Source organism: Oncorhynchus gorbuscha, linkage group LG24, assembly GCF_021184085.1.
Source record: "Oncorhynchus gorbuscha isolate QuinsamMale2020 ecotype Even-year linkage group LG24, OgorEven_v1.0, whole genome shotgun sequence".
NCBI classification, from domain to species: Eukaryota; Metazoa; Chordata; class Actinopteri; order Salmoniformes; family Salmonidae; genus Oncorhynchus; species Oncorhynchus gorbuscha.
The window spans coordinates 39,500,366-39,524,454 of NC_060196.1; the positions used below are offsets into that span (position 1 = coordinate 39,500,366).

General features: G+C 45.7%; 1 protein-coding gene across 6 annotated transcripts in view; it reads right to left on the reverse strand.

The window, feature by feature from the left end:
- LOC124012304 (thyroid hormone receptor beta) overlaps positions 1–24,089 on the reverse strand; it is a 157,268-nt gene that overhangs the window by 69,293 nt on the left and 63,886 nt on the right. For all 6 annotated transcript variants that reach the window (XM_046325780.1, XM_046325776.1, XM_046325779.1 and 3 more), the window contains exon 2: positions 4,582–4,660. The gene's annotated coding sequence lies outside the window, so the exon portion shown is untranslated. The remainder of the gene's footprint in view (positions 1–4,581; positions 4,661–24,089) is intronic.

Sequence of the window (24,089 nt, forward strand, 5' to 3'; positions counted from 1 at the left end):
ACCAAAGCACAGTGCTGAGAGAGCGAGAGAGAGTCCCCTAAGCATGCTGGTCCTGGGGCTCTGTTCACAAACACAAACATACCCCACAGAGCCTCAGTACAGGAACACAATTAGACCCAACCAAATCATGAGAAAACAAAAAGATTTGACACATTGGATAGAATTAACAAAAAAACAGAGGAAACTAGAATGATATTTGGCCCTAACCCAAGAGTACACGGTGGCAGAATACCTGACCACTGTGACTGACCCAAACTTAAGGAAAGCTTTGATTATGTACAGACTCAGTGAGCATAGCCCTGCTATTGCGAAAAGCAGCCGAAGGCAGACCTGGCTCTCAAGAGAGGACAGGCTATCTGCTCACTGTCCACAAAATGAGGTGGAAACTGAGCTGCACTTTGTTAACATCCTGCCCAATGTATGACCATATTAGAGACACATATTTCCCTCAGTTACACAGATCCACAAAGAATTTGAAAACAAACCCGATTTTGATTAACTTCCATATCCACTGGGTGAAATATCACAGTGTGACATCACAGCAGCAAGATTTGTGACTTGTTGCCACGAGAAACGGTCAACCAGTGAAGAACAAACATCATTGTAAATACAGCCCATATTTATGCTTATTTATTTTCCCTTTTGTACTTTAACCATTTGTACTTTAACCATTTGTACAAGGTGAAATAAAATGTTAAAAACATTGTTAAAACACTGTATATATACATAATATGACATTTGTAATGCCTTTATTCTTTTGGAACGTCTGTGAGTGCAATTGTTACGGATACAGGTATTCTGTGTGTGTATCCTGTGTGTATTTCTTCTCTCTCCTTCTCCCCTCACAGGTGGAAATCATCATTCCCCAATCAGTCATCAATCATTCGCTAATCAGAAGACACACCTCCTGTTTCCATTACCCAATCACATTCCCTTTCCCGTGGTTTAAAAACCCTGTCAGTGGTTTCCTCAGGAGCTCAATCTCTCTGTCATTGCCATCTGTCTGCAGAGCTCTTGTTTGGTTTTTGAAACTACATGTCACTTTGTCCCCACATGTGAGTATTGGTTTTGTTATTGTTTTTGTTTGACGGTGGGAGAAGGGGGAACCAAGACAAGTTGCCCATGGGCGTACACTACCCGTAGGACTACTTTGTCTAAGAACACTAGATAGAACTGGGCGGACCACCCACTGCATTTTTGGTTAGTTGGTGAAGTAGGCTAGTCTAGCTTAGGGGGATATTTGTTTCTCTCCTTGGGTCCAGCTCAGCCCCTTTTCCTGCCCCCCTTTACAGTTTGTTTAAAAATAAACCCTGAGTGTTTGACGGTAGATATTAGTTGTCTGTGGTTATTTCATTCTCACCGTTACTTTGTCACTATTACACTTTGCATGAGTTGTTACGGGTCTTGATACCATTCACCCTAGACTGCCAGGCCAAAGGGATTCGTAACGGCAATGTCTACTGTTCATTTTTGTTTACTTCACTTTTGTATATCTACTTCACTCACTTTAGCAATGATAAAAAAAGCCCTTAAATTGAATTGGGCGTGAGACACGGTCCATTTAAAATGCATTACATTGTTGTGATTCGGCTGCAGTGGACACTCTTAGCCAGAACAACTTACAATATAAGGGCTGAATAACTGTCCACAAATGGATTAAAAAATGTCATCTTCGGCAAACAAAGTAATCTGTACAAATGAATACTTTGTGCATTTTTATGTATGTAAAAGCTTTTGCCGATATGAAATGGGTCCAGGACTAAGGTGGGAACATTTGGCTGAATCAGAAGAAACTGTGCCCTAGGTGGATGCTAGCTGCAGTAAATTTAGTGAGTCAAGACATAATCTATTTCAAAGCACCAGCGAGAGAGGAGTTGACTACAAAAAATGGCACCAAAGGGCCTCCCGGGTGGCGCAGTGGTTAAGGGCGCAGTGGTTAAGGGCGCAGTGGTTAAGGGCGCAGTGGTTAAGGGCGCAGTGGTTAAGGGCGCAGTGGTTAAGGGCGCAGTGGTTAAGGGCGCAGTGGTTAAGGGCGCTGTGGTTAAGGGCGCTGTGCCACCAGAGACTCTGGGTTCGCGCCCAGGCTCTGTCGTGACCGGGAGGTCCGTGGGGCGACGCACAATCGGCATAGCGTCATCCGGGTTAGGGAGGGCTTGGCCGGTAGGGATATCCTTGTCTCATCGTGCACCAGCGACTCCTGTGGCGGGCCAGGCACAGTGCGAGCTAACCAAGGTTGCCAGGTGCACGGTGTTTCCTCCGACACATTGGTGCGGCTGTTTTCCGGGTTGGATGCGTGCTGTGTTAAGAAGCAGTGCGGCTTGGATATGTTGTGTATCGGAGGACGCATGACCATCAACCTTCGTCTCTCCCAAGCCAACCGGGAGTTGTAGCGATGAGACAAGATAGTAGCTACTAACAATTGGATACCATGAAAAAGGGGGTAAAATAAATGTAAAAAATGGCACCAAAGTAGCTAGGCCTATAGTTACCTTAGGTTCGTTGTGTCTGCCTTCGGAGTCATTATTTAGTCATTAGTGCAAAATGTCATTATGCACCATGAAATGGTGAATAATGAATCAGAATAATGAATCATAATGAATCAGTGCCTTCATAACAGCCTGTTGTACCCCTAAGATGGCCTTTTGATAGCAAACTTGGAGCTTAGTCACACAAAACATTTCACAACGAGCAGAAGTCCTGTTTTGTTCTGATAGTTCATTTTCCAAGCTCGGGTTTAATTGTGTTATTTAATATGGCCTCGATCATCATGACAACGTAGACATACCATAATAAAGGCACACAAACACACACACACACACATGCACACACACACAAAGGCCACCAGATGTTGTTTTCATTCAAAATAATTTGGCTGATAAAAGAATCTGAGCCACTTTTTGTTTGGGAGCCTTATCATATTACATTAAGATGAAGCTAAACCAATAGGCACGCACACTCTGTGTTTTCCCCTGTCACCAAAACCCTACAGTCGCCTCATGCAGTGTACAGAGAAAGCCTGCAGTGTTGCGAAAGAGCACAACTTGAAAGTTGTGGTTAACAGAATTACAGCAGACTGCCGATCACAGAGATTTCCCTAGAGATGGATACTAAGTGAATTAAATAGTAATAAAGTGGTAATTCTTCATCATTCATGTTTAATGTGACCAACTCTTCTCAGGTATACCTAAATAACTCTGAAAATAATCAGGTTCTTGAAGTTGTAAACGCCCTTTCCAGACTCCCTAGACTAGACCTGTGTCTGTAACGGCCCTGTAGGTCCTGGTAAAAAGTAGTGCACTACAGGTAACGGGTGCTATTTGGTGAGTAGCCCAGATCTAATGTTCTCTAGGTAGTTGTCCAGGTCTGAATGAGGAAGTTGGCTGTGCAGGTCTCATCTTTCAGAGACTAAGAACTGCCTGACCCAGCCAGCCAGTGTGTGTGTGTGTTAATCCAGCACACCAGGGGGTATATTGTATTCAGTGAGATGAATAGTTCAAACTTCAAAACGTACATTGCAGATAGAGATGTAATGACTAGAGCTGGCATGGTACCTGTTACCTATTCTACATTCATGTTTGTTGCAAACATTTCTATCGGATCGTTCTGTAATGTTTCCCCATTCCTGAACAGGCCCCATATGGTTCTTAGAAAGCATAGACCAGATACTAATTTAGGCACACACACCAGAGGAGGCTGGTGGGAGGAGCTCAGGAGAGGAGCCAGGGTAGTGGGTTCTATCCCGGGGAGAATGTATGCACACATGACTCAGCGTCTGCTAAATGGCATATATTATATTATATTATTACTATAGGAGGACAGGCTCATTGTAATGGCTGGAGTGGAATACATGGAACGGTATCAAACACAGGGAAACCACATTTGACTCTGTTCCATTTATTCTGTAATTGGGGGATCTGAATCTCGATTGGCTTACTCCTTTGTCTGATCGTCTTAAATCAGCATGTATTGATCTGAGCTTCGTCCAACTGATTCCTGAGCCCACTCGTTACAATGTACTCTCAACTCTGATTCATCTCATACTTAGAAATAACCCTCATAAATACTCAACTCGTGGACCTCAGTGATCACTGTCCTATAGTCTGTCAGAAACACGAAGTTGCCTAAAACTAAACCACACCTTTATCACTAAGAGAAACTTAACACTTGACCTTCACCATTCTAACTTGCTCTTGAACCTTTCTAACTTGCTCTTGAAAGAGCCAACCCATGGTTCACACCTGAACATGCTGAGTTCATTCAGCAAAAGAACAGACCTTGATCTGAAGCCAGACGCACTGTTAGCTCTACTAACTGGCTCACCTTCAGACAACTTAGAATCAAATGTACTGCTTCCATAAAAAGGGCAAAGTCATTAATTCCATTTCTGACCATGTGTGTGTGCTGTTTAGCTGAGGCCGAGGAAAGGGGCTGAAGTGAAGCTGACGGCTGTGGTCTCCTCTTTCCTCTCTGTATTGGCAGAGCTGAGGAGACCCTGGCATGCTGGATGTGCGTGTGTGTGTGTTTGAGGTGTTGGACGCTGGCTAGCTGTCTGAGCATTGTGCAACAAAAGGCCATTCTTACCAGAGGGAGAGAGGGAGTGAGGTAGCCGAGGAGTCTCCAGGCCGGGTTGAGGAGCTGCCGAGCCCCACCAGACCGAGCCCTGGAAGAACAAGAGAACCAGAGGAGAAATATCAGATTCTATTATACACACTAGTGCCTGGGCTCATCAAGACCATATGTCTCTTAATCATAAGTGTTTACATTCAAATACGTACAAAGAGGTAGACGTTTGTGGTGCTATAATCCAAAACCATGTCCATGGATAGGCCTAATCCTCAGCAAGGGATTAAAGCACAAGCATAAACAAATACATGTACTACCAAACAAATAGTTTTAGAACATTTTTTTCAAAAACAATACATTAGGGACAGCGAGGATGTAAAATGCTTTGGAAAGCTCTCCATTTAAGGGAGGAAAGCGTTAGTGTAGAGTTCAATGAAAACGGCTATCTCACACACACAAATACACACAGTCTAATGAATTGGGCCGCTGCAAGTACGGACTCTTTAAACGTTCTACTGTTTGAGTACTGGCACCTTTTCTCATTCCACTTCAAGCACTGGCTAACAGTAACACGTAAGAAGGCACTGCAACTACGAGGCTTTCAAAAGAGTATATGAAGACATATGTGCAGTGACACGCTGGATGTGTGGAGTTGGAGGGAGGAGCCAGGTGCAGAAGCAGAGGATTGAAGCACTCAGACATGCTTTACGACATCATTAACCTCTGACGTTGAACATAAATACTTCTGCAGAAAGTAAAGGAGGAGGGGAGCAGACTAAAGGTTGGCACAACCCAAGGGGGGGCGCCAACCGAGGCGGAGATCTTTGTGGCCTATACTCGGCCTTGTCTCAGAATGGTAAGTTGGTGGTTGAAGATATTCCTCTAGTGGTGTGGGGGCTGTGGTTTGGCAAAGTGGGTGGGGTTATATCCTTCCTGTTTGGCCCTGTTCGGGGGTATCATTGAATGGGGCCACAGTGTCTCCTGACCCCTCCTGTCTCAGCCTCTAATATTTATGCTGCAGTAGTTTGTGTCGGGGGGCTAGGGTCAGTTTGTTATATCTGGAGTACTTCTCCTGTCTTATCCGGTGTCCTGTGTGAATTTAAGTATGCTCCCTCTAATTCTCTCTTTCTCTCGGAGGACCTGAGCCCTAGGACCATGCCTCAGGACTACCCGGCATGATGACTCCTTGCTGTCCCCAGTCCACCTGGCCGTGTTGCTGCTCCAGTTTCAACTGTTCTGCCTGCAGCTATGGAATCCTGACCTGTTCACCGGACGTACTACCTGTCCCAGACCTGCTGTTTTCAACTCTCTAGAGACCGCAGGAGTGGTAGAGATACTCTTAATGGTTGGCTATGAAAAGCCAACTGACATTTACTCCTGAGGTGCTGACTTGCTGCACCCTCGACAACTACTGTGATTATTATTATTTGACCATGCTGGTCATTTATGAACATTTGAACATATTGGCCATGTTCTGTTATAATCTCCACCCGGCACAGCCAGAAGAGGACTGGCCACCCCTCAGCCTGGTTCCTCTCTAGGTTTCTTCCTAGGTTTTGGCCTTTCTAGGGAGTTCTTCCTAGCCACCATGCTTCTACACCTGCATTGCTTGCTGTTTGGGGTTTTAGGCTTGGTTTCTGTACAGCACTTTGAGATATCAGCTGATGTACGAAGGGCTATATAAATAAATGTGATTTGATTTGAACCACCTGTACCTGAATACCCTGAAACCCGATTTCAAACCCAAGCGTGTTCTAAATAATGTCACGGTAAGGCTCGGATCTGATATATTGTCACAGGACCTCCGGTATGTGTAATTTTAACTGACTTGTCTGGGAGGACCCGTACAGATCTTAATGTGACTGCTGCAGTAGCGAGAGAGAGAAATTGTATAATTTATGCTGCTACTCTTGCATTTCACGAGAGTGGAGCGTTTAGATTATTGATGGCCAATCATAAGTCATCAAAGCGGCAATAAGCTACAGTCATAGAGCCTCTGTGTGGCAAAAGTTAGGAGTTAAATAATCAATGGAAGATGGAATTAAAATGATGGAATAAAAGTTAAAGGAGGATAGGCTACAACGACCAACAGCTGTACTTAATATTCTGAATGGAGCTGTTTGTAACTGTGTAGGACGCGAAAGCGCATGCAGCCTCAATTAGCCTAGCTAGCTAGCTTCTCCCCGTTTGATGCAGTCAAGACAGGTACACGTACTTTGTAATCATATTAGATGATAAATAACCTAGCTATGTCAGCTATTAGTCTACAATAGTGCGAGTCAGCATGGTTGGTTTCTGTCTCATCTCTCCCTCCCTGTTCTCCATGTCACTCACAGTAGCCTAAACACACAGCACAACCCCTGCTAGAGTGTCCGGTTAATAAAGTAGCTTAAAAATGTAGTTTTCTGTTGCTTCCCTCACTCGGATTGCACCGTGTCTTGATCCGACCATGCCTATACAGGAATGGGTCTAGTTGTTTTCTGGTCTGTTTAGAACGGGTCTCTATATTTGAAAGTTATTATTTATGCATATTGGTTCTGGATGGTCCATTTCGGAACGGGTCCAACATTTTGGACTTGTGGGATCTGATCTAGAGGACTTCACAACAACCTCTTCCCTTCTTCTTTCTCTTTCACTAGGGCCTCTCTGCCTCTCCCTCTCTCACTCTTTCTCCTGCTATCCCTCCTTCCCTCACCTTCCCCTCTCTTTCTCTCTCTCGCTTATGACTCAGTATTTCTCTGCGAGTCATGTCTGATCTAGGGCTGGACGATATGGCCTAAAAATCGTATCTCCCATTTTTTCAAACTTCTGGAAGATTCACTATATATATATACATATATATATATATATTCATAATGTTTTTATTTGTTGTACAATTTAAAGGTCAAATACTCTCCATTTCAAACAATGGCTATCAGTAATCATCAAATCAGTCAGTAATCGTCAAATCAAACAATGTTATTAGTCATATGCACCGAATACAACAGGTGTAGACCTTACAGTGAAATAATTACTTACGAACACCTAACCAACAACGCAGTTTAAAAAAAATATGGATAAGAATAAGAAATAAAAGTAACAATTGATTAAAGAGCAGCAGTACGGTACCGATTGCCGTGCAGTAGCAGAGAGAACAGTCTGACTAGGGTGGCTGGAGTGTGACAATTTTTAGGGCCTTCCTCTGACACTGCCTGGTATATAGGTCCTGGATGGCAGGAAGCTTGGCCCCAGTAATGTACTGGGCCGTTCGGACTACCCTCTGTAGTGCCTACTGGTCGGAGGCCGAGCAGTTGCCATACCAGGCAGTGACGCAACCAGTCAGGATGCTCTCAATGGTGCAGCTGTAGAACATTTTGAGGATCTGAGGACCCATACCAAATCTTTTCAGTCTCCTGAAGGGGAATAGGTTTTGTCGTGCCCTCTTCACGACTGTCTTGGTGTGCTTGGACCATGTTAGTTTGTTGGTGATGTGGAAACCAAGGAACTTGAAGCTCTCAACCTGCTCCACTGCAGCCCCGTCGTTGAGAATGGGGGTGTGCTTGGTCCTCTTTTTCCTGCAGGCCGCAATCATCTCCTTTGTCTTGATCACATTGAGGGAGAGATTGTTGTCCTGGTACCACACAGCTAGGAATCTGATCTCCCTATAGGTCTGATCAGCTACAACGACACAGCCTATCACTGCTGTGTCATCGACAAATTTAATGATGGTGTTGGAGTCATGCCTGGCCGTGCAGTCATGAGTGAACAGGGAGTATAGGAGGTGACTAAGCACGCACCCCTGAGGGGCCCCTGTGTTAAGGATCAGCGTGGCGGATGTGCTGTTACCTACCCTTACCACCTGAAGCGGCCCGTCACTAAGTCCAGGATCCAGTTGCAGAGGTAGGTGTTTAGTCCCAGGGTCCTTAGCTTAGTGATGAACTTTGAGGGCACTATGGTGTTGAACACTGAGCTGTAGTCAATGAATAGTATTCTCACATAGGTGCTACTTTTGTTCAGGTGGGAAAGGGCAGTGTGGAATGCAATAGAGACTGCATTATCTGTGGATCTGTTGGGGCGGTATGCACATTGCAGTGGGTCTATGGTTTCTGGGGTAATGGTGTTGATGTGAGTCATGAACAGCTTTTCAAAGCACTTCAGGGCTACAGACTTGAGTGCTACGGGATGGTAGTCATTTAGGCAGGTTACCATAGTGTTCTTGGGCAGGCACTATGGTGGTCTGCTTAAAACATCTTGGTATTACAGATTTGGACAGGGACAGGTTGAAAATGTCAGTGAAGACACTTGCCAGTTGGTGAGCGCATGCTTGCAGTACACGTCCTGGTAATCCGCCTGGCCCTGCGGCCTGGTAAATGTTGACCTGTTTAAAGGTCTTACTCACATTGGCTGTCGAGATCGTGATCACACAGTCGTCTGGGAACAGCTGGTGCTCTCATGCATGTTTCAGTGTTATTTGCCTCGAAGCAAGCATAGAAGTAGTTCAGCTCGTCTGGTAGGCTTGTGTCACTGGGCAGCTCTCAGCTGTGCTTCCCTTTGTATTCTGTAATGGTTTGCAAGCCCTGCCACATCCGGCGATTCGATCTTAGTCCTGTATTGACGCTTTGCCTGTTTGATGGTTCGTCGGAGGGCATAGCGGGATTTCTTATAGGCTTCCGGGTTAGAGTCCCACTCCTTGAAAGTGGCAGCCCTAACTTTTAGCTCAGTGTGGATGTTGACTGTAATCCATGGCTTCTGGTTGGGGTATGTACGTACGGTCACTGTGGGGACGACGTCATCAATGCACTATTGATGAAGCCAATGACTGATGTGGTGTACTCTTCAATGACATCAGAGGAATCCTGGAACATATTCCAGTCTGTGCTAGTAAAACAGTCCTGAAGCTTAGCATCTGCTTCATCTGACCACTTTTTTTATTGAACTAGTCACTGGTGATTCCTGCTTTAATTTTTGCTTGTAAGCAGGAGGTTAGAATTATGGTCAGATTTTCCAAATAGAGGGCAAGGGAGAGCTTTGTATGCATCTGTGTGTGGCGTAAAGGTGGTCCAGACCCCCCCCCCCTTTGGTTGAACAATTTAACAACAAAAAAAGGCTGTCTAAGTATGATTCCCAATCAGAGACATTTACATTTTCAGAGACAACATTGGACAGCTGTCCCTGATTGAGAACCATACCCGGCCAAAACATAGAAACAAAGAACATAGAGTTTCCCACCCGAGGCACACCCTGACCAACCAAACAGAGCATAAAATACCTCTAAGGTCAATATCTCTGAAGGCAGCTCGCCCTCTTGCCCCTTTTTCTCCACCTCCTCTTCACGCAAATCACGGGGATCTATATCATTCACGTCGGGCTCGTCAGACTCGTTAAAGGGAAAAAGGATTCTGCCAGTCAGTTGCGAGTAATCGGAGTCCTGATGTCCAGAAGTTAGCGGCAACATTATGCACAAAATACGTTTTCACTATTATTCTACAATGTAGAAAATTGTAAAAATAAAGAAACCCTGGAATGAGTAGGTGTGTCCAAACTTTTGACTGACGAGTAATCGGAGTCCTGATGTCCAGAAGTTAGCGGCAACATTATGCACAAAATAAAAAAAAATAAAAATAAAAAAACACCAGCCTTCTTCTCCGGTGCCATTGCTATCTAATGAATTCAGGGCTTGTAATATTATACCTAGGCTAGATATAAGCCTTCCACAACCATAAGATGTACAAATAACTTAATTATTTGATAAAAATAGTTTAACCTGATTCTTTTTTTTTTGCAATAATCACTGATCTGGCTTTCAAGTCTGTCTATGAAAATGCCCTTTTTGCAAAATATTTTTTTTACCAGATACATGGATAATGCACATTCACTAATAACGACTAACTTTTTGGAGCAGACATTATAGAAAATTAACACAGGTCTCATAAACAATCTCTCAAGCAAAAGCCCACAGCAAGCTAATCTTTATAGGAATCTTTATATTTCAAGTTTATCAAACTTGGATCTATTTGCTAGCTAACAAGGCAGAACAGTTGAATTGTAATGAACACACCGTTCTGTTTGTCTCCGACTGTTTGAGCAGCATGTTAGCCTGTCCACTTTGTTCAGATGTTCAAATCAGGTGTTAAACAAATCCAAATACATTTTCGATTTTTCAAAGTAGCTTGATGACAGCTTTGCACACACTTGGCATTCTCTCAACCAGCTTCACCTGAATGCTTTTCCAACAGTCTTGGAGTTCCCAGATATGCTGAGCACTTGTTGGCTGTTTTTCCTTATGACTTATCAGACCAAAGGACAGATTTCCACCGGTCTAATATCCATTGCTCGTGTTTCTTGGCTCAAGCAAGTCTCTTCTTCTTATTGGTGTCCTTTAGTAGTGGTCTTTTTGCAGCAATTCGACCGTGAAGGCCTGATTCACAGAGTATCCTCTAAACAGTTGATGTAGAGATGTGTCTGTTACTTGAGCTTTGTGAAGCATTTTATTTGGGCTTTCTGAGGCTGGTAACACTAATTAACGTATCCTCTTATCCTCTGCAGCAGAGGTAACTCTGGGTCTTCCTTTCCTTTGGCGGTCCTCATGAGAGCCAGTTTCATCATAGCACTTGATGGTTTTTGCGACTGCACTTGAAGAAACGTTCAAAGTTCTTGAAATGTTCTGGATTGACTGACCTTCATGTCTTAAAGTAATGATGGACTAATGTTTCTCTTTGCGTATTTGATCTGTTGGCCGTGTTTTTCTACCAAATAGGGCTATCTTCTGTATACCACCCCTACCTTCTCACAACACAACTAATTGAATAAAACACATTAAAAAGAAAAGAAATTCCACTAATTAACAAGATACACCTGTTAATTGAAATGCATTCATGACTACCTCACGAAGCAGGTTGAGAAAATGCCAAGAGTGTGCAAAGCTGTCATCAAGGCAAAGGGTGGCTACTTTGAAGAATATAAAATATAAAATATATTGATTTGTTTAACACTTTTTTTGGTTGCTACATGATTCTATATGTGTTATTTCATAGTTTTGATGTCTTCACTATTATTCTACAATGTAGAAAATAGTAAAAATAAAGAAACCCTGGAATGAGTAGGTGTGTACAAACTTTTGACTGGTACAATATATCGCCCAGCCCTAGTCTGATCCAATCTGGCTCTTAAAGTGGGCGAGGCTGTTACTGAGAAATTAAATATTCGTAGAAAGCGTTTAAATGAAACGCTCAATGCCGTTATAAAACGGACATGCTCAGTGTCGGTCGGCCGGTAAAGAGCCAGGTTGTGTTTGAAGCTGTGCCAAAGGAAAACACAATACAATAAGGCTTCCTAGTTAATTTGTCAGCTCAAAGGAACCAGACAAACAACAACACAGTTGGGTACTGTAGGAAGCGGGCCAATGAAGTGCACAGGAACGAACACGGGGAAAGGAAACTAGACTATTTGTTGATTTGTTTTCTTAACTCCATTAGTTCAGTGCCAGAAGGACTGGGTTAGCCATTCCTCTTCTATTGACAGTGATCACTTGTATAACATCTCTCTCGCTCTCTAATAGTACAAGTAAATGCACAACGCCTTTCAATAAAGATTTTCATTGAACTGCCATTCCCTGTTGGGGAAGCTCATAATAGTAAATAGGCTAATGCTAATATTTAATGAAGATTGCTTACATACATATTATAGTTTTACAGTCAGAGAGAGAGCTCTGCCCAATGCACTCTGATCAACTCTATCATTTCCCTGTGTTTCCATGGTGATTGAGTTATATTTGAAAGGGTTACTCAATGATTCAGAGGAGAGCTTGGCATTCATCTCTTATTTTCCTACATCTGATGCACAGCACTTAAAAACACTCCAGGCTTTAAAGTTCTCCATCAAGCAACAAATGGAACGTATTAGAATATTAATATTATATCCATTTGATTCTGTAATGCTTCAAATAATCTTGACATGAGAGATTGAAATGATTCATTTTAGCTATTAAATGTCATGTCACATCCAAGTTATTCCATATGAACTGAATATACAAATGTAGTTTAAGGCTATGAATACTGCACAACAAATATTGAATGTTTCCTTCAAAGACCGACATTTACATACACTTAGGTTGGAGTCATTATAACTCATTTTTCAACCACTCCACACATTTCTTGTTAACAAATTATAGTTTTGGCAAGTTGGTTAGAAAATCTACTTTGTGCATGACACAAGTAATTTTTCCAACAATTGTTTACGGATATATTATTTCACTGTATCACAATTCCAGTGGGTCAGAAGTTTACATACACTAACTTGACTGTGCCTTTAAACAGCTTGGAAAATTCCAGAAAATGATGTCATGGCTTTAGAAGCTTCTGATGGGCTAATTGACATAATTTGAGTCAACTGGAGGTGTACCTGTGGATGTATTTCAAGGCCTATCTTCAAACTCAGTGCATCTTTCCTTGACATCATGGGAAAATCAAAAGAAATCAGCCAAGACCTCAGAAAAAAATGGTGGACCTCCACAAGTCTGGTTCATCCTTGGTAGCAATTTCCAAAGGCCTGAGGGTACCATGTCCATCTGTTAAAAACAATAGTACGCAAGTATAAACACCATGGGACCACGCACCCGTCACACCGCTCAGGAAGGAGACGCGTTCTGTCTCCTAGAGATGAACGTACTTTGGTGCGAAAAGTGCAAATCAATCCCAGAACAGCAGCAAAGGACATTCTGAAGATGCTGGAGGAAACGGGTACAAAATTATCAATATCCACAGTAATACAAGTCCTGTTTCGACATAACCTGAAAGTCCCTCAGCAAGGAAGAAGCCACTGTTCCAAACCGCCATAAAAAAAAGCCAGACTACTGTTTGCAACTACACATGGGGACAAAGATCATACTTTTTGGAGAAATGTCCTCTATTCTGAAGAAACACAAATAGAACTGTTTGGCCATAATGACCATCGTTATGTTTGGAGGAAAAAGGGGGAGGCTTGCAAGCTGAAGAACACCATCCCAACTGTGAAACACGGGGGTGGCAGCATCATTTTGTGAGGGTGCTTTGCTGCAGGAGGGACTGGTGCACGTCACAAAATAGATGGTATCATGAGGGAGGGGAAATTATGTGGATATATTGAAGCAACATCTCAAGACATCAGTCAGGATGACATCTGCTAATCTGTGTACACAACCAATAACATTTGATTTGATGTATTTTCAGTTAGGATTCAACCCCATATTACTCCAAATCTAAAAGAGTTTTCTACTTTACATTTCTCTGTATATAATCTCTGGTTAGGCCATCTAATAAAGGTGTTATTTCCTCTGAAGATTGAAGCCCAGCTTGTCATGCAGCCTACTATACAATGAATGACTGAAAGCAGAACTAAGATTACAAAGTATCCTAAAAATATGCTGCAGTGCTGTAACTGACCTAAAACACCCCCCTAACTGGTGAAATGAGTTAATACCTTACATGACAATTCAATCATCATGACCATGTGGAGGCTGCTACAACAGGCAGACAGGTCATCATGACCATGTGGAGGCTGCTACAACAGGCAGACCGGTCATCATGACCATGTGGAGGCTGCTACAACAGGGAGACAGGTCATCATGACCATGTGGAGGCTGCTACAACAGGCAGACAGGTCATCATGACCATGTGGAGGCTGCTACAACAGGCAGACAGGTCATCATGACCATGTGGAGGCTGCTACAACAGGCAGACAGGTCATCATGACCATGTGGAGGCTGCTACAACAGGCAGACAGGTCATCATGACCATGTGCAGGCTGCTACAACAGGCAGACAGGTCATCATGACCATGTGGAGGCTGCTACAACAGGCAGACAGACAGGTCATCATGGCAATGTGGAGGCTGCTAAAACAGACAGACAGGTCATCATGGCACCATGTGGAGGCTGCTACAAACAGACAGACAGGTCATCATGACCATGTGGAGTCTGCTACAACAGACAGACAGACAGACAAGTCTTCATCAGGACTGCAGACAGACAGACAGACAGACAAGTCTTCATGTGGAGGCTGCTACGACAGACAGACAGACAACGACAGACAGACACAGAAGACAACAGACAGACAGACAGACAGACAGACAGACAGACAGACAGACAGACAGACAGACAGACAGACAGACAGACAGACAGACAGACAGACAGACAGACAGGCAGGCAGGCAGTCGGACAGACAGACAGACAAGTCTTCATGACCATGTGGAGGCTGCTACAACAGGCAGACAGGTCATCATGACCATGTGGAGGCTGCTACAACAGGCAGACAGACAGGTCATCATGACCATGTGGAGGCTGCTACAACAGACAGACAGACACAGACAGACAGACAGACAGACAAGTCTTCATGACCGTGTGGAGGCTGCTACGACAGACAGACAGACAAGTCTTCATGACCGTGTGGAGGCTGCTACGACAGACAGACAGACAAGTCATCATGACCATGTGGAGGCTGCTACAACAGACAGACAGACAGACAAGTCTTCATGACCGTGTGGAGGCTGCTACAACAGGCAGACAGGTCATCATGACCATGTGCAGGCTGCTTCAACAGGCAGACAGGTCATCATGACCATGTGCAGGCTGCTACAACAGGCAGACAGGTCATCATGACCATGTGGAGGCTGCTACAACAGGCAGACAGACAAGTCATCATGACCATGTGGAGGCTGCTACAACAGGCAGACAGACAGGTCATCATGACCATGTGGAGGCTGCTACGACAGACAGACAGGTTATCATGACCATGTGGAGGCTGCTACAACAGGCAGGCAGACAGACAGACAGGCAGACAGGTCATCATGACAATGTGTAGGCTGCTAAAACAGACAGACAGACAGGCAGGTCATCATGACCATGTGGAGGCTGCTACGACAGACAGACAGGTCATCATGACCATGTGGAGGCTGCTACGACAGACAGACAGACAGGTTATCATGACCATGTGGAGGCTGCTACAACAGGCAGGTAGACAGACAGACAGGCAGACAGGTCATCATGACAATGTGGAGGCTGCTATAGAGGGCAGACAGACAGGTCAAGTGGAGGCTGCTACAGTGGGCAGACAGACAGGCCACGTGGAGGCTGACAGACAGGTCAAGTGGAGGCTGGAGGCAGACAGACAGGTTATGTGGAGGCTGCTACAGAGGGCAGACAGGTCACGTGGAGGCTGCTTACAGAGGGCAGACAGACAGGTCAAGTGGAGGCTGCTACAGAGGCAGACAGACAGGTTATGTGGAGGCTGCTACAGGGGGCAGACAGGTCACGTGGAGGCTGCTACAGAGGGCAGACAGACAGGTCACCTGGAGGCTGCTACAGAATGCAGGCAGACACAGGTCACGTGGAGGCTGCTACAGAAGGCAGACAGACAGGTTATGTGGAGGCTGCTACAGAGGGCAGACAGACAGGTCACGTGGAGGCTGCTACAGAGGGCAGACAGACAGGTTTCCTAGAAGGACAGAGTGTGTTTCTGGGAACCAGATGAATTCCAGTACACACAGCAATCTTGATTTAGGAAGTCCCCAGTTCAAACCCCAGATGTGATTTGTTTTTGTTATTTACAAACTATCCTCCGGCCCCCCTCGCCCAGGCTCCTGCCTCATTACTCCTGTGTCCCATTACTGTAGTGATTATGTGGCTAATTCTGTTTGATGTGCCCCAAAATGGCTGCCAGTAATGTAGCAGGAAGGCTATGTCAAGGAAGGGATAGTCAGTCACTAGCAGAGAAACTTCTTCTTCACCAGAAGTATAGATCTACAGTATAGATCTTCTGCCCTCTGTAGCAGCCTCCAGAGACTGTCTGTCTGCCCTCTGTGCTACAAATTGGTACAGGATTTGAAATCATCATAGTGTGTAGCACTAAGCTCCTGATCTGACCTCCAGAGTGAGAGAGGAATAGAGGGAGAACCAGTCATGTGGAGAACGCACAACATTGTGACATTAGACAAAATAAACAGCGCAGAATCGTTTAAAATGCATGAACCCCTTTGGCTCCCCAAGCCCCGCCCTCTCATTCTCTCTCTCTCACTATTTCTCCATCTCACTCCCTGTCCCTCTCTCCCTCATCCCCCCCTTTCGCTACTGTGCCAGTCTGAGTGCAGGTCAGATGAGGACTGTGTGCAGCGCGCTAACACTCTGTTTTCATCCACATGCACACAATTACAGGGACAGAATGATAGAGTAAATATGTAGTTTGGGTGAACAGGGGAGGGAGGGAGGGAGGGAGGAGAAGGGAGAGGAGATGAGGAGAAGGGAGAGGAGAGGGTGGAGGAGGGGAGAGAAGAGGGGGAGGTGAGATGAGAGGAGGGAGAAGAGGGGAGATGAGAGGAGATGAGGGAGAGAGCAGGGGAGAGAGAAGGGAGGAGGAGGGGAGAGGAGGAGGGATGAGTAGGGGAGAGAAGAGAGGGAGGAGAGGTGAGATGAGGGAGAGAGCAGGGGAGAGGAGGGATGAGAGAAGGGAGAGGAGGGAGGGAGGGGAGAGGAGGGAGGGAGGGAGGGAGGGGAGATGAGGGAGGAGGGAGGGAGGGGAGAGGAGGGAGGGAGGGGGAGATGAGGGAGAGAGGAGGGAGAGAGGGGAGGAGGGAGAGGGATGAAAGAAGGGAGGGGGGGAGTGGAGTGGAGGGAGAGGGGAGATGAGGGAGGAGGAGGGGAGAGGAGGGAGGAGAAGGGAGGGGGAGGAGGGAGGGGAGGGGGAGAGGAGGGAGGGAGAGAGGGAGATGAGGGATGAGGAGGGGGAGAGGAGGGAAGGGAAATTAGGGTGGAGAGGAGGGAGGGGAAATTAGGGTGGAGGAGGGAAGAGAGGAGGGAGGAGGGGAGGCAGGAGGAGAGGGGAGCGGAGAGGAGGGAGGAGGAGGGAGAGAGAGGAGTGAGGGAGAGGAGGGAGGGGAGATGGAAGAGGAGGGAGGAGAGGAGGGAGGAGGGAGAGAGGAGGGATGAGAGAAGGGAGGGGAGATGGGAGAGGAGGGAGGTGGGTGAGGGGGGAGATGAGGGAGAGGAGGGAGGGAGGGGAGATGAGGGAGGGAGGAGAGGAGGAGGGGGAAGGGAGAGGAGGGAAGGGAGGGGGAGATGGGAGGAAGAGAGAGAGTGGAGGGATGAGAGAGGGAGGGGAGATGGGAGGGAGGAGAGATGAGGGGAGAGGGGAGATGAGGGAGGAGAAGGGAGAGGAGAGGAGGGAGGAGGGGAGAGAAGAGGGGGAGGTGAGATGAGAGGAGGGAGAAGAGGGGAGATGAGTGGAGGAGGGGAGAGGAGAGGAGAGATGATGTAGAAGGAGGGGGAGGAGAGAATGGGGGAGGAGAGGAGGGCGGTGGGAGTGGGGTAGTTTGGTGTGAGAGAAGCACATATACAGACAGCATCACAATGTCTGCCTTCCACTGTCCTCCCTCTATCCCTCCTCCCTCCTTCCCCTGATCTCATCAAAACCGTGAGCCCGCTCTGACAGAGCACCCAAATCACCAAAGTGCATGCTGGGTAAAGGCGAGGACAACTCAGGACAATCGCAGGGACTTTAAGGATACTGCGGTAGGCTGTTTGGCAAAAAAAAGAAAAAGATATGAATGAAGGGAGGGGAGGATGAGTGGGGGGGTGTACAGTAGAATAGAGAAATGAAAAATGCCTGTGTCAGCCAGTCTTGTATGCCATCCCGTTCATATGTCTGACGTTTGTGACAATGCGTATTGTTCCAATTTTAGCCATCGCATCAAGTTTTATCTTATCATCTTTCTTGGTAAGTCTCTGAGAGCTGTGAGTCTTTCTGGGTAAGTCTCTGAGAGCTGTGAGTCTTTCTGGGTAAGTCTCTAAGAGCTGTGAGTCTTTCTGGGTAAGTCTCTGAGAACTGTGAGTCTTTCTAAGGTAAGCACAGACTACTCAGTAAATATACCACTTTATGGTTAAAGGAATTCCTGCCTCAGTCTCATACATTCCTCTGTCACCTGACACGTGACCACCTGTTCACCTTCACTGTCAGTCATCCTACCTGTCCAGCAGCCCACACAGATTCCACTAATCTTTCAGTGAGTCTTTCTGGGTAAGTCTCTAAGAGCTGTGAGTCTTTCTGGGTAAGTCTCTGAGAGCTGTGAGTCTTTCTGGGTAAGTCTCTAAGAGCTGTGAGTCTTTCTGGGTATGTTTATAAGTCTTTCTAAGAGAACTGTGAGTCTTTCTGGGTAAGTCTCTGAGAAGAGTCTTTCTGTGAGTCTGTTCTTTCTGGGTAAGTCTCTGAGAGCTGTGAGTCTTTCTGGGTAAGTCTCTGAGAACTGTGAGTCTTTCTGGGTAAGCTCTGAGAACTGTGAGTCTTTCTAAGGTAAGTCTCTGAGAACTGTGAGTCTTTCTAAGTAAGTCTCTGGGAACTGTGAGTCTTCCTGGGTAAGTCTCTAAGAGCTGTGAGTCTTTCTGGGTATGTTTATGAGAACTGTGAGTCTTTCTGGGTAAGTCTCTGAGAACTGTGAGTCTTTCTGGGTAAGTCTCTGAGAACTGTGAGTCTTTCTGTGTAAGTCTCTGAGAACTGTGAGTCTTTCTGGGTAAGTCTCTGAGAACTGTGAGTCTTTCTGTGTAAGTCTCTGAGAACTGTGAGTCTTTCTGGGTAAGTCTCTGAGAACTGTGAGTCTTTCTGTGTAAGTCTCTGAGAACTGTGAGTCTTTCTGGGTAAGTCTCTAAGAACTTTCCACACCTGGATTGTGCAACATTTGCACATTATTATTATTTGTATTCTTCAAGCTCTTGGCTGTTGATCTTTGCTAGAGAGCCATTTGCAAGTCTTGCCATAGATTTTTACGCCGATTTAAGTAAAAACTGTAACTCGGCCACTCAGGAACATTCACTGTCTTCTTGGTAAGCAAATCCAGTATTGATTTCCCTTGTGTTTTAGGTTATTGTCCTGCTGAAAGATGCATTCATCTCCCAGTGTCTGGTGGTAAGCAGACTGAACCAGGTTTTCCACTAGGAATTTGCCTGTGCTTAGCTCAATTTCGTTTTTCTTTGTTTATCCTGAGAAACTCCCCAGTCTTTAACGATTACAAGCATCCAGTAGTGGTACTGGATCATGTATTTATATAAGCTCCTAATCTCAGTGTTCTCATTTCTACCTTAATCAAACACCCACTGACTCACCACACTCTTAGAGAAAAGGGTTCCAAAAGGGTTCTGAGGCTGTACCCATAGGAAAACCCTTTTGGGTTCTAGATAGAACCTTTTTTTTTTTACAAGATTGTACAAATGATTAGGCTGTGTTGTGTAAGTTATGTGTTAATGGGAAATACCACATTCCTCAGGACTCAGTGGCATTTCAGTTAGACTTAATGACTGGTTCCAATGTATACTGAACAAAAATGCAACATGTGCAACACCCCCACTTTACAAGTGCAACATTTAAAGTGTTGGCCCCATGTTTCATGAGCTGAAATAACAGATCCCAGAAATGTTCCATATGCACAAAAATGTTGTTCACAAATGTATTTATATCTCTGTTGGTGAGCATTTTATCATTTGCCAAGATAATCCATCCATCCATTGACAGTACATCCTAACTTTATATGTCCGAACTTAGAATCAAATAGGCCATCATGTTTATTTTGATTGGCGATTTTGTGCATTTATCAAAATCCCATCAGGTAGCCTGATTTCAGATGTCACATAGGCTAAACAATATTTTTAGGGATATTTTTCTTCTTGTAAAGGTTTAAAATGATGAGGGGCTGAATGAAAGAGGGTGGGCTGAATGAATCAGAGGGTGGGCTGAATGAATCAGAGGGTGGGCTGAATGAATCAGAGGGAGGGCTGAATGAATCAGAGGGAGGGCTGAATGAATCAGAGGGAGGGCTGAATGAATCAGAGGGAGGGCTGAATGCATCAGAGGGAGGGCTGAATGCATCAGAGGGAGGGCTGAATGCATCAGAGGGTGGGCTGAATGCATCAGAGGGTGGGCTGAATGAATCAGAGGGTGGGCTGAATGAATCAGAGGGTGGGCTGAATGAATCAGAGGGAGGGCTGAATGAATCAGAGGGAGGGCTGAATGAATCAGAGGGAGGGCTGAATGAATCAGAGGGAGGGCTGAATGAATCAGAGGGAGGGCTGAATGAATCAGAGGGTGGGCTGAATGAATCAGAGGGTGGGCTGAATGAATCAGAGGGTGGGCTGAATGAATCAGAGGGAGGGCTGAATGAATCAGAGGGAGGGCTGAATGAATCAGAGGGAGGGCTGAATGAATCAGAGGGAGGGCTGAATGAATCAGAGGGAGGGCTGAATGAATCAGAGGGAGGGCTGAATGAATCAGAGGGAGGGCTGAATGAATCAGAGGGAGGGCTGAATGAATCAGAGGGAGGGCTGAATGAATCAGAGGGAGGGCTGAATGCATCAGAGGAGGGCTGAATGCATCAGAGGGAGGGCTGAATGAATTATATATAATGTCTGCTTCCAACTCACACTCTCAAACACATAGATCCCCTGAACGCAGCTCACTCTCCAGATCCCAGTCACCTGAATTCTGATCACCTATTCACACACCTGTATGTCATTATCACACACTATTTAGTTCAGTTCTTTGCACCCAATCATTGTGAGGTATTGTTTGTTTTGTGACACACTTCTATTCGAAGCGCTGGGTTTCACCGTAATTAATCGTCCTGTGTATGATAGTTTTGGCTGCCTCACTTACGACGCCTTTTGCCTATTCTCTGCCTGTACTTTAGCCTCGGATTTCCTGTTATCAACCTATTGCCTGATCTCCCGGACAACGTTACTAGCTGTTTCCCTGCCTGTACTGTTGCCTTTTGGACCCCCTGTGTATGACCGTCTGCCTGCCCCTGGACCCAGCTACCTGACTCCTCCTGTGGTCCTTTACAAATAAACAGCTGCTGCGCCCTGCGCTTGAATCCAGCTCTCTGTCTCCCATCGTGTTCATTACATTATAAAGGTTGTGAGTGTGTCCCAAATGGCACCCTTTTCACTATAGTGCAGATGGCTCTAGTCGTAAGTCATGCACTATATAGGTAAGTGTTGGCCATTTGGGACACAGTCAAATCCAATTTTATTTGTCACATACACATGGTTAGCAGATGTTAATGCGAGTGTAGCGAAATGCTTGTGCTTCTAGTTCCGACATTGCAGTAATAACCAACGAGTAATCTAGCTAACAATTCCAAAACTACTACCTTACACTTGTGTGTATAAAGGGATAAAGAATATGTACATAAAGATATATGAATGAGTGATGGTACAGAGCGGTATAGGCAAGATGCAGATGGTATCGAGTACACTATATACATATGAGATGAGTATGTAAACAAAGTGGCATAGTTTAAAGTGGCTAGTGATACATGTATTACATAAAGATGCAGTAGATGATATAGAGTACAGTATATACGTATACATATGAGATAAATAATGTAGGGTATGTAAACATTATATTAAGTAGCATTGTTTAAAATGGCTAGTGATATATTTTACATCAATTCCCATTATTAAAGTGGCTGGAGTTGAGTCCGTGTGTTGGCAGCAGTCACTCAATGTTAGTGATGGCTGTTTAACAGTCTGATGGCCTTGAGATAGAAGCTGTTTTTCAGTCTCTCGGTCCCAGCTTTGATGCACCTGTACTGACCTCGCCTTCTGGATGATAGCGGGGTGAACAGGCAGTGGCTCGGGTGGTTGTTGTCCTTTGATGATCTTTATGGCCTTCCTGTGACATCGGGTGGTGTAGGTGTCCTGGAGGGCAGGTAGTTTGCCCCCGGTGATGCGTTGTGCAGACCTCACTACCCTCTGGAGAGCCTTACGGTTGTGGGCGGAGCAGTTGCCGTAACAGGTGGTGATACAGCCCGACAGGATGCTCTCGATTGTGCATCTGTAGAAGTTTGTGAGTGCTTTTGGTGACAAGCCAAATTTCTTCAGCCTCCTGAGATTGAAGAGGTGCTGCTGCGCCTTCTTCACGATGCTGTCTGTGTGGGTGGACCAATTCAGTTTGTCTGTGATGTGTACGCCGAGGAACTTAAAACTTACTACCCTCTCCACTACTGTTCCATCGATGTGGATAGGGGGTGTTCCGTTCCCCCTGCTGTTTCCAGGAAATAGACAATCATCTCCTTAGTTTTGTTGACGTTGAGTGTGAGGTTATTTTCCTGACACCACACTCCGAGGGCCCTCACCTCCTCCCTGTAGGCCATCTCGTCGTTGTTGGTAATCAAGCCTACCACTGTTGTGTCGTCCGCAAACTTGATGATTGAGTTGGAGGCGTGCATGGCCACGCAGTCGTGGGTGAACAGGCAGTACAGGAGAGGGCTCAGAACGCACCCTTGTGGGGCCCCAGTGTTGAGGATCAGCGCGGTGGAGATGTTGTTACCTACCGTCACCACCTGGGGGTGGCCCGTCAGGAAGTCCAGTACCCAGTTGCACAGGGAGGGGTCGAGACCCAGGGTCTCGAGCTTGATGACGAGTTTGGAGGGTACTATGGTGTTAAATGCTGAGCTGTAGTCGATGAACAGCATTCTCACATGGGTATTCCTCTTGTCCAGATGGGTTAGGGCAGTGTGCAGTGTGGTTGAAATTGCATCGTCTGTGGACCTATTTGGGCGGTAAGCAAATTGGAGTGGGTCTAGGCCTGGGTGTCAGGTAGTGTGGAGGTGATATGGTCCTTGACTAGTCTCTCAAAGCACTTCATGATGACGGAAGTGAGTGCTACGGGGCGGTAGTCGTTTAGCTCAGTTACCTTAGCTTTCTTGGGAACAGGAACAATGGTGGCCCTCTTGAAGCATGTGGGAACAGCAGACTGGGATAGAGATTGATTGAATATGTCCGTGTACACACCAGCCAGCTGGTCTGCGCATGCTCTGAGGGCGCGGCTGGGGATGCCGTCTGGGCCTGCAGTCTTGCGAGGGTTAACACGTTTAAATGTTTTACTCACTTCGGCTGCAGTGAAGGAGAGTCCGCATGTTTTGGTTGCAGGCCGTGTCAGTGGCACTGTATTGTCCTCAAAGCGGGCAAAAAAGTGATTTAGTCTGCCTGGGAGCAAGGCATCCTGGTCCGTGACTGGGCTGGTTTTCTTTTTGTAATCCGTGATTGACTGTAGACCCTGCCACATACCTCTTGTGTCTGAGCCGTTGAATTGCGATTCTACTTTGTCTCTATACTGACGCTTAGCTTGTTTGATTGCCTTGCGGAGGGAATAGTTACACTGTTTGTATTCGGTCATGTTTCCGGTCACCTTGCCCTGATTAAAAGCAGTGGTTCGCGCTTTCAGTTTCACGCATATGCTGCCATCAATCCACGGTTTCTGGTTTGGGAATGTTTTAATCGTTGCTATGGGAACGACATCTTCAACGCACGTTCTAATGAACTCGCTCACAGAATCAGCGTATTCGTCAATGTTGTTGTTTGACGCAATACGAAACATATCCCAGTCCACGTGATGGAAGCAGTCTTGGAGCATGGAATCAGATTGGTCGGATCAGCGTTGAACAGACCTCAGCGTGGGAGCTACTTGTTTTAGCTTCTTATATGCATCGCGGAAGATAGAATAGCAATGATCCAAGGTTTTACCAGCCCTGGTT